The sequence below is a fragment of the Alosa alosa genome, chromosome 19 (genome assembly GCF_017589495.1).
Source record: "Alosa alosa isolate M-15738 ecotype Scorff River chromosome 19, AALO_Geno_1.1, whole genome shotgun sequence".
Classification (NCBI taxonomy): domain Eukaryota; kingdom Metazoa; phylum Chordata; class Actinopteri; order Clupeiformes; family Clupeidae; genus Alosa; species Alosa alosa.
This window is the reverse complement of record NC_063207.1, coordinates 27,720,874-27,731,595: the sequence shown is the minus strand read 5'-3', so window position 1 is coordinate 27,731,595 and position 10,722 is coordinate 27,720,874.

Sequence of the window (10,722 nt, the reverse complement as noted above, 5' to 3'; positions counted from 1 at the left end):
ATGAAGGGGTCATTGGATACTTCACACACACGTGCTTTTTAATTTCACAGACTACAACTACCAAGCTGGAATCAAAGCACATCGATTCCCCTCTCACACCCTGCACGCACTTAAAACAAAATAAACAGGCGTCTCAGTCTCACGCATGTATAGGCAAAACTGTATCAGACCGGTGTAACGTTGGTAAATCTTCCATTGCACAGAATGATTTTTGTAGCACGTGCAACAAATGACAGTCGAAAGATACAATTACAGTGCTGCTATCAATTTGCTTGGTATAACCGCATTTATAGTTTTCTACAAATGCAATCAATCAACTTGGCCTCCATCACTCAACCAATGCTAACGGTAACATTACCTAGGTCCTTATTGATATTATAAGATTAACGTACCTGCAGTAAAAACCAAGCATGTCCGATAAACATCATATTTCGGCTTCAAGAAGAAATGGAAATTACATTTCATGTGAACATCATCCTATCCTTATTAGACGTTCTCTGCGGTAAACTACACTCCTTGTATGAAGCATCCATTGTTTTTCCAACCCACTTTTAACTTCCAACAAAATTACGTCTCACTGCAACGAAGCGACATCTAGTGGACAAACGACTACTTATCGCCAATACTGGAAATGCAGCCATGATGATGATGATGAATATTTATTTTGGCTTTCTTTTAATCCTACTGAATTTGTAATTATTTATCGGCTGTTCTAATACCGATAGTATGTGGGTGCCTGTGTGTGTGTGCATGTGTATATGTGTGCACCGCCATCTACAGGCCAATGAGTGTACAGTCACTAAATGTACACATAACCTATTTTTTTTTTTAGACCCCCCCCATGGATGAAATTCTACGAAACTTGGCATACCCCCAGAGAATGCCAGGTCAATCATACACATAAAATTTGGTGCAGTTCTGAACATCTTAACTGAAGATAGGGGCGATTAAAGCAGAATAATATTGCATTTTCATTTTTTACCGGGGGGGTGTAAATCACAAATGAGTGATTATGGGCCAGATTGATGTGGGCCCTTGAGACCAACATACCATAAAAGATTCTTCATCCTCAGTGCCACGGTTCAGGTAGTTATTTAGGAAAAACTGCTTTTTTTTGCGGTTTGGGGGCCCAGCACGGGGTGTCCCCCGGGATCTAAAACGAAATGTTTCCGTAAAAAAAGTCTAGTGGGGCTACATACCCACCAAATTTCATGTGCCCCGGTGGTTCGGTGTCCCGGGTATCGTTGACCAAAAATTCAGGAAGTAGATGACGGGGGAAAAAAAAAACTTTGACAATCCCTTCGCTTCGCTAGCGGCGGTCATAATAAATCAATGGGCGCCACGTTTCCAAGTTGCGTTCTCTTACATGAAATAAGTTGAGCGATATTTTTACTCCTCTCATTATGTAGTTGTAGAAAACAAGATGTGAAATCACGGATTCTGTCAGAAATGTAGTGCTAATTAACTTATGGCTTCTAAACTTCTAAACTTCTAAATGACAAACATCAGACGTGCTTGTCTCAACATTTTCTAAGATGGCATGACTTGATATTCTACTCTTCTCAATATGTAGTTATAGAAAACATGATGTGAAATCACATATTATGTCAGAAATGTCATTATTGCATTTCAGCAGTTAGTTACTAGGTGAATCTGTCTTTATCTTAATGCCAGCCAGGCAATCAGATTTAGGGTAGCTAAACCCATGTGTAATAAAACGACTTTTCATACTTCTAAATATTTGAGTTACTCAGAATGCTTCAATAGTTTAGGCTACCTCTTCTTGTGTATGTATGTGCACACACGCACGCATTTGTAGTTTTGTGATTTTCAGAAAGGTACAGCAGAAATGGTAAATATAAGTATAAGTATAAACATATAACCAAACTCCACTGTACAAAAGAGACAGTAGGAGATAAGAAAAACTAACAAAACTAAATACTAAATATACTATATAAATAAATGTAAAAAATCCAGTGCGCTTGAGGGTGATCAAGCATGAGAAGCTTGTAGTGACAGGGCCTGTAGTTCTGTGTGCATAGTGAGGTGCTCAAGAGAGTGAGTGTCATGGTGAAGGTGCAAAAAGTAGTCCAATAGTCCTTTAGTTATGTGTGCATGGTAAGGTGCTCAAGAGAGTGAGTGTCATGGTGAAGGTGCAAAAAGTAGTCCAACATTAGTCCAACAGTGCAATAATAAGGTCTAGAGACCAGCATAAATAATATGGACAAATCGGAGAGTAAAGTATAATGTAGACAAGGTAATATAAAAAACTATAAAAAACTGTCAGTGCAAGAACAGGTTGAGGTAATAGGGTTACAGCTATTCAGTATTGTAGCAGAAGCCATTGATCATGTGTGCTAATATAGCATGAAAAACAGTGTAGTAGGAAAACAGTAGTAAAAACATTAGGCTGTGGACATTAGTAAAACAGTAGTAAAATAGTAGTAAAGCAGTAGTGGGCAGTCAGTACTCAAACATGGAGAGGGTGGAGAGGCAGACAGACTAAGCAGGGAAGTCTATCTCTCCTCTGCCCTTTAGTGAAGCATTGAACAGTTCAATGGCCCTGGGGACAAATGACTTCCTCAGCCTTTCAGTTGTGCATGGCAGTGAGCGAAGTCTCCAGCTGATCAAGCTCTTTTGCTTTTTAATATTGCTGTAGAGTGGATGGCATTCATTGTCCAAGATGTTGATCAGTTTGTTCAGGGTCCCTTTGTCAGATATTGACAAGTGATGCACTCCAGTTCAGCTCCCACTACAGAGCCAGCCTTCCTTACCAGCCTGTCAAGCCGCCCAGCATCGTTCCTTCTTTGTGCTTCCTCCCCAGCATACCACTGCATAGAAGAGGACGCTGGCCACAACAGACTGGTAGAACATCCTGAGGAGCTTGCTGCACACATTGAAGGACCGCAGCCTCCTCAGGAAGTACAGCCTGCTCTGCCCTTTCTTGTAGAGTGCGTCAGTGTTGGCTGACCAGTCCAGTTTATTGTCCAGGCGGTTATATGTTGTTGTCACAGGCATATGTGGTTTTACCAACCGGAACGGGTGGGAGGTTGTGCTTAGTAGGCCTTCGTATGCAAACACACAGTGCAGGGGCATGGGACGAAGAGACCCCAGAAGAGTTTCACAGTTTTCTGGGATTGATCATTGACATGGGACTTCACTTTCCTCCCTAATATCCATTGCCACTGGGGAACGAAGTTTCTGAAGGGATCAGGGAGCGTTGACCAAATGAGAAATACATATTGTGTACACTTTTTCTTCCATTGACATTGCCGTTGTCAGTAGTTTCTTATTATTTCAAGTTTGGCGATGCAGAATCTGGTGTTGAACCTAGGTTTGGTAGCTACAGCCAGAAAGACTTTGGTGAAAATCTATCACAACAGCTGGCAGCCATTTCCGTCAAAATTTCAGCTTCCCCTTCAGCTGCTCCAACTACTTCTCTGTTGTCTTTTCATCAAGTACATATTCCTGTACAGCAGGAGCCAAAGAAAAATTGTTGGCTTTGTTATAAAAACAATACATAATAACATTAAAGTAGCTTGTATGGCCTGGAGTTTAGCGGTAGGTGACTGTTTTTTTGGTAAACAAAATTGCGGTCAGATTTGGTATTCTACAGAAGGGGATGCGTTTCGTTATTAGTCATAGGTCTTCTGTGTTTAACCTTCAGGTTCCCCACCCCACCTTTTCCTATCCTCCTCTGTGTGTGTGTGTGTGTGTGTGTGTGTGTGTGTGTGTGTGTGTGTGTGTGTGTGTGTGTGTGTGAGTTTGTGTGTAGCTGTTTATTCTCAACATGCTTGTTCTATGTAATCCACTTTCAAATGTTTCAAACACATTGATTTTTGAGTGATGTTGAAGTTGATTGTATTTTCATAAATAATACATTTTATAGATGTATATCATTTTCATATTACACTAATTTATATAAGGAAGTTGTATCTGTTGAATCAAATGTATTCTATGTCTCTATTCAGAATTGATCTTCAGTAAATATACAGTATACTTACTTCCTGTATTACTGTAAGGTACATGTTTTTCTTTTATATATCATTATTATTGACTGTAGCATTTGCTTATATACAAATAAATGGTTTATTCTTATGGACCAAATAAATCTAAACCATTGTGTCTGACTTCATTATTAGTTTTTATGCATACTTTTATGTTTTTGGTGAGAAAGAGAATGTGAATTCTGTCAACATTATAAATCCCGTTTCCTGCATTTTTTTACACTGATCACTAAATTTATCATAACTTTTGAAAGGTTAATGATATTCCAATTCAGTCTTTTTTGTTAAATAGCCCACAACTTGCTAAACATGTCATACACTCTATATTTTTCTCTATCTCGTATGAAATATGATGCAGGGTGAGCGTGCATAAAGGCCATGGCGGTGGCGTGAATTACCTATGATTTTCTCTGTAACAATTATACCTTCTGCCTCCAAGTCTTTCTGGAGCTTTCTCCGAGTGGTCCTTGGCTCTTGGGCTACTTTTCTGACTATCCTTCTGATTCCCTAGTCAGAAATCTTATGAGGAGATCCTGTGCGTGGCCGATTGATGATGTTCCTTCCACTTGCCCCAATAATGGCCCCAATGCTGCTAACTAGAAGATTCTGAAATTTTGAAATTTTGAAATGCATTATAATCAGTTCAATATGTTTTGCAAAGGTCTTGAGAGAACCCTTTGCTTTTACCCATCATGAAATGTTTCTTGTATGACACCTTGGTAACGAAAACCTTTTTATAGCCCATCAATGTGTACTAACCCAGCTTATATTAATTTGCACAGATAGGAGGGATAATTATTCTCTAACTACTTATAGATTCAAGCTTGTTCCTTGCCTTTTTCTTAGCGTGTTCAATACTTTTTTCCTGTGTCATTCCACTTTAATACACATAACTCTACTTATGGACTTTAATGTTTGGAATTTTTTATATGTGTGGATTACCTGAGTAAATACTAGACACTTGACACGTTCAATACTTATTTCCCCCGCTGTATGTATAGTTTGTATATGGTTTGCTGAACAGAAAATCAAGTTTCCGCCATGGCCATCTCAGTCCTGATCAACAACCAGTGGGGTGAGCTAAAGAGGAGAGTGCAAAAGAGAGGACCTAGGAATCTTTGTATTCTCCAACTTAACCCTTTCCTATTATTTATACCCTTGTCCTACATGTCAGAAATGTGTGTCTGTAAATATGTTAGGGTTAGGGTTGTCATTTGGCAGGTAAAAAATTACCCATACGGCAGTCTTTGTACCCTGGTGATGAGCTTTTATGGAAATATGAGCTAAGTCTTTGACTTTTCCTGATGTTGGGGAAACACTAGGAGATTTTAGTCATTTAGGAGTAAGAAGCAGGGTCAATTTAGGCCCCTAAGACTTCCCTTGCTTCCTATGCTTTCATTGTGAGACTACGATCATTTTTATCTCTTTTCATTCAACTCTGCCATCAATGCCATTGTGGAGCGCTGTTACTATAACTATGACTTACTTTAGATGTTTTCATATTTAACTTTCATTTGTTCTCTTAATTCTCTTTTTCTGTGGTAGATTGCCCAAATTAGTTGTCAGTTACTTTTTTATTTTCCACCCTGAACATGGGCAAAATGCACAAGATCAATATGTTTTATCATCATGAGTTCCCACAGTGCCACCTGTGGTTATATAGAGTAACCTGTGGTAACTCTATACATATTGATCTCAATGGTACATTTTGCCCATGTTCAGGGTGGAAAGTAAAGAAGAAAGATTTGCATAAGACAAGTCAAATTAGTGTTTTTAAAAAGAAGGGATCATGGAGAATAAAGAAAAAATATTTTCCGAATACAATCCGACGAGCGTTCTGTGGAGGCTGCCATCTTGTACTGAGCTGTTACTGGCATAGACATAGTATACTCAAATCCGGCGAAACACGGAAGTAAAGCAGCGCCGCCATTACTGCGTTGCCTTGCTGCTAAGGAAGTAGCGAAGTAATGTGTTGGTCCTGTAGGCGGCTGTAGCAGACGTTAGCTGTAGATGCGAAATCTTCTTTTTCTTAATTTTTATTTAGTACGTATGCTGTCCAGTGATGCCGGGAAAAGCGTGTTGTGTGGTTGGCTGTTTTAACAACAGTAGGATACAGACCTAGAATTAAACCGTTTGTGAAATTCACAAACCTTTGTTGCACATTGAGTGCCCATGTTTACAGGCTTATGGATTACACAGAGTTCCTTGTGGAGTGGAGGACCAAGATGTGCGTTAAAAGTGGATGAAATACATACGATTAATAAAATAATCCTGAATACCTGTAAGAACATGTATTTACTGCTACAAGTGGTCGTGGCTAATAGTTATTTGCAACTTCTGAAGCTTGTGAACATATTAGCAACACAGCTACTAATGATAGCATTCGGCTTATTGTTGTCATTAATTAATACACGTCTTAATACATTATCACCTGACATTTTTTCATGAGCAGGATCTCCTATTTGATATTCTCTGACAGGATGCTTTCATTGAATTTCATTAGAAGGCACCAGCAAGTGTCACATCGTCACACTCCGCAGGCACGCAGTAATGGCGGCAGGCAAGATGGCAGCGCCCATAAAGTTTGCGGCGGATTGGTGTATATTATGTCACACCCTCAATGACAGCTACAGCTACCAGTGGACACAACCAATCCAATATGGTATGTAAACACAGTGTTTCCACTAGATTTTTTTTTAAACAGCGGCGGCAGCACAGAGCACCCCTTCCCAAGAAAAAAAAGGTTAGTAAAAGAAACTGGTCGGGTGTCACTCGCGGGATGTTTTTTTAATTCTAGTGGCTAATCACACCATTTAGCCTAACGTGATTTGAGAGGGACAGGATTCAGGAACTAAGACAGGCCCATCTTCTGTCTGACTCACGTCAGGTTAACCCATGCATTAAACCACATTGTCACTTGAACGCTTGAACATACCGGTAGTTCACATTGACAATGGAGAAACGCTTAGCTTACTTCGTTTATGACAGAAATTAAGTTTTGTACCAACACGTTGTAAAAACACAACCCACAACACTGCCTTTATTTGGTGCAAATCTCCTTTACTTTATAGTCCGCGATTCACATTAGGCCTACTAGGCCATCACCGCGAGTGCATACAAAATGTTTTGCAATTTACCTTCATTACTCCCAGCAGTCGTTGTTTTTTACTCAAGGCCGATTCACATTGAGTGTCGATCTAATGTAACAGCGGTGTCTTTGCGGAGACATCCTCTCTCCAGTTTCATTTTTGCTGTTGTTGCAAGCGAGCTTAGGCCTATAGACTATGATATGGGAAATACTTTATACGATCAGCTTCAGAAATGAATGGGTTTTCCTTGGCCTGTGCTACACCTTTCCACCAAGTTGTGCGAAAATTGTAGTTTTTGCGATGTTGACAAACATGCGTAGCACATGGAAGCTCTTGATAGCCCATGCCACTAACATCTATAAAAACAATATATTTATGGAATAAAACTAGACAGGTACCTCGGATTAGCATTGCTGTTTATTCATAAACTGCAAATTTCAGCAGCCAGTGGAGGGCATTTAGCCTACTATGCTTCCGGACAATATTTTGCGTCTCCCCTAATTCGGAAGCAGTGGCACCGCTAAATGAAGAGGAAACACTGAGAAGAAAGTTAATGCTTTAAATAGGCTACATCAATACAATATATAATAAGTGAACTGAAACTGGACGGGCCATAATAACCTCTGACTAGTTTAGGCTACTTATTGTTAAATTGCTATGTGAGCGGCAGCCAACAGGGGAGGATACATCGCAGGATTATTTAAAAAGCAAATGTGTGTCTGCCCTGATTCTGATACCGTGGCGGTATTAAATAAACCGTGGGGGGCCGCCATGCTGAAGTAAATGTAGAGGAAACACTGAAACAAACCTCTGTGATAACGCACCCTCAATGACAGCTACAGCCAGGCAGTATGGCTTTTGGGTTGATGATGTTAGACAGTGGCCTCCGGTCACAGATGAAGGTACAAGCGATCTTACAGATTATTTATGAAAATAGCTTAGAGTAGAGAATGAGGAAATAAAGACATAATTGGGACTAGGTTGATATTAAATCTACTTAACTACTGTAGCTCTAACGTCAGCAATAACTATGCTAGCTAGGCTAGCTAACGAGGAAACTATAAAAATATCTGTCCATTTGGCAACAATAAATGAATGGATATTAAATAAACTAATTCATGTTTTTCATTTGTGACCATTGTTTATCTAATTTTCACATTTCAAAAGGGTATGGTACAGCTAACTGCTATCTGTGCAAACCGTATGGTAACGTTAGGCTACCAGACAGGGGCAGTCAACCTGGTGTATTTTGTGTATCTCACTTTTTTTTTTGTTCCATCTGATAATTTTAGTGCTGCTATTGGAACAATTGAAAACGGAACATGTTTTCCCACTCGACATTATAAAAGAAGTAGTGAGACAGTCGTAAATCGCGGGCTGTTATCCCAGTGGACGCAAGGAATCCAATAGGAGGCACTGGCACAATCATAGTCGCAATGCTGAATGCTACCCAGCAACACATCAGTAATGGCGCCCGCTTACTTCCAGTAGTTTCGCCGGATTCGTGTATATTCCCACAAGGTGTTTGGGTGCTCTGAAAATGAGAACCAAAATTATTTTTCAGACTTGTGAGGTCTGCTGTTCAGACCCTGAAGTAATTTATTTTCTGTTCATTGCTTTTTGTGAGAGTGTTTCTACTTATCTCAGGAACATAAATCAAAAGCCTATGTTGAGTACAAATGTCTTCTGAAGGCCTAAACAGAGCCCAGCCAAAAACTACAATACAATTTTGATCAACTTTGAGGGACAGCTATGACCATGCAGGATCTTCCAGACCAAACATGACGATTTGCTGCATACTATTCCTATTACATACTACATGCATACTATGCCAAACATGCTACATACTATTCCTATTTTTGTACCAGCATGCAAAATTTGAGCCTCCTACATGGTTTACTTCTTGCTCAAAGGGCTTGTGAACTTTGACAAAAAAAGAGGTACAAAGAGTATGTCTCCTGGGTAACATAGGTACACCTTGTAATTGTTTCAGATTTGTTTGAGACCTAAGTGCGTGGGCTCTGGTTGAATTGATGTGGAATGACCCCTTTGCCTCAGGACAGTCGCAAAAGAGGCAGAGGAGGGGGCTACATGAAAACTTAAGGGGTCTCTACCGTGGGAAACAACTCCTGCCACACCCACGCCACACCCCCTGCTACCTACTGTACCCCAGAGGCGTGGGAAAATGTGCACATAGAACTTAGGGAAATTAACTACACTGAGGAAATTCAGGGAAACACAATCAACCCTGCTACATATACACGATGTGATTGGCCTGACCGAAGTTTGTTTTTTCCAGCTCGCAAGCCAACGGAGAGTTGCTAGACTACCCTGGCTGCAAATCACATTTGCTGCCGCTAGGGTGCGTCTAGATTTCTAGGATAGTGTTCACCCAATACAGCCAATCAAAACTGGAGGCATAGCCACCAAAGCATGGTCTTCCCTAGCGTTCATGGGCATCAGAAAAACCTTTTTCCCAGTGAAAACGTCATCATTCCGCATCATTCACGTCACGTCATGTGTGAGTCAGAGGTCGGAAACTGGGGCTAGATTTTGCTAACAGAGTTGCCCAGTTAGGGGCACGTCATCACTTTTGCCGTCACATTATAGTTTGTTTGTAGTCCATGTCCAACAGTTTTAATGTGAACTTGGAAATTTGCCGTTTTTCTCACTTGAAAGCTTTCACAAGCGTCTTAGCGACTATATTTTAAGCAAATACAGTTGTTTATTTAGGATTAGTGAGCGTATGTTGTGGCATCCATGTTTGTCACACATTCCGACGGCAAAGCACATGAACACTCGCTGTGGGAAAAACAAAGTAATCCCAGGAGCGGTCCTTGTCATTCCCAGGTGCCATGAATGCACCAATATTTCGTAGAGCCCGACTGATTTATGGGCGGGCCGATATTAGGCATTTTCCAAACTATCGGTATCGGCATTTATAATGGCCGATAAATGAATATTTTAAAAATAAAATAAAAACGGACGAAACACCCTTCAACCATGTCATGAGTGTTGGCGTTGTATAGTTTGTCCACCTGAGGGCACTCTACACCGTCCCTGCTGGCAACACTTGTGTATAACGCGCTACACATCCTGCAACTTGCTGATCCAGCCGAGTCGGTTTTTGTGTTTATAAATGGCATTATCATATTATTTTTGTCAATACTCATAAATAACTACAAATAACTAACGTTAGGGAAATCTGTTAATGTTTTGTTGCGCGTTTCTGAAAAAATATATATATATATCGGCCGATATATCGGAATATCGGATTTTTAAATCAACAAATATTTGTATCGGTATCGGCCTTCAAAATCCTTTATCGGTCGGGCTCTAATATTTCGGCTAAACTTGCTGAGCGTATTTACCAATTTGTCCTTGATATAACACCATGATACTTTCATGGCCACGTCCTCCAGCTAGACTCCTACAACCCCCGCATTGCTGCTTGCTGCTATATTCATAGTTGTGCTAAATTAGAGGTGAACTTTAAACATTACATTTAATTTTATTAATTTAGTACACTTTTATCCAAATCAACTTACAGAAAGACAACAAGATTGAAACTACAGTGCAAAGGAGACCTTAGCTAGGAATTACTACTGCAGTCAATACTATTACTA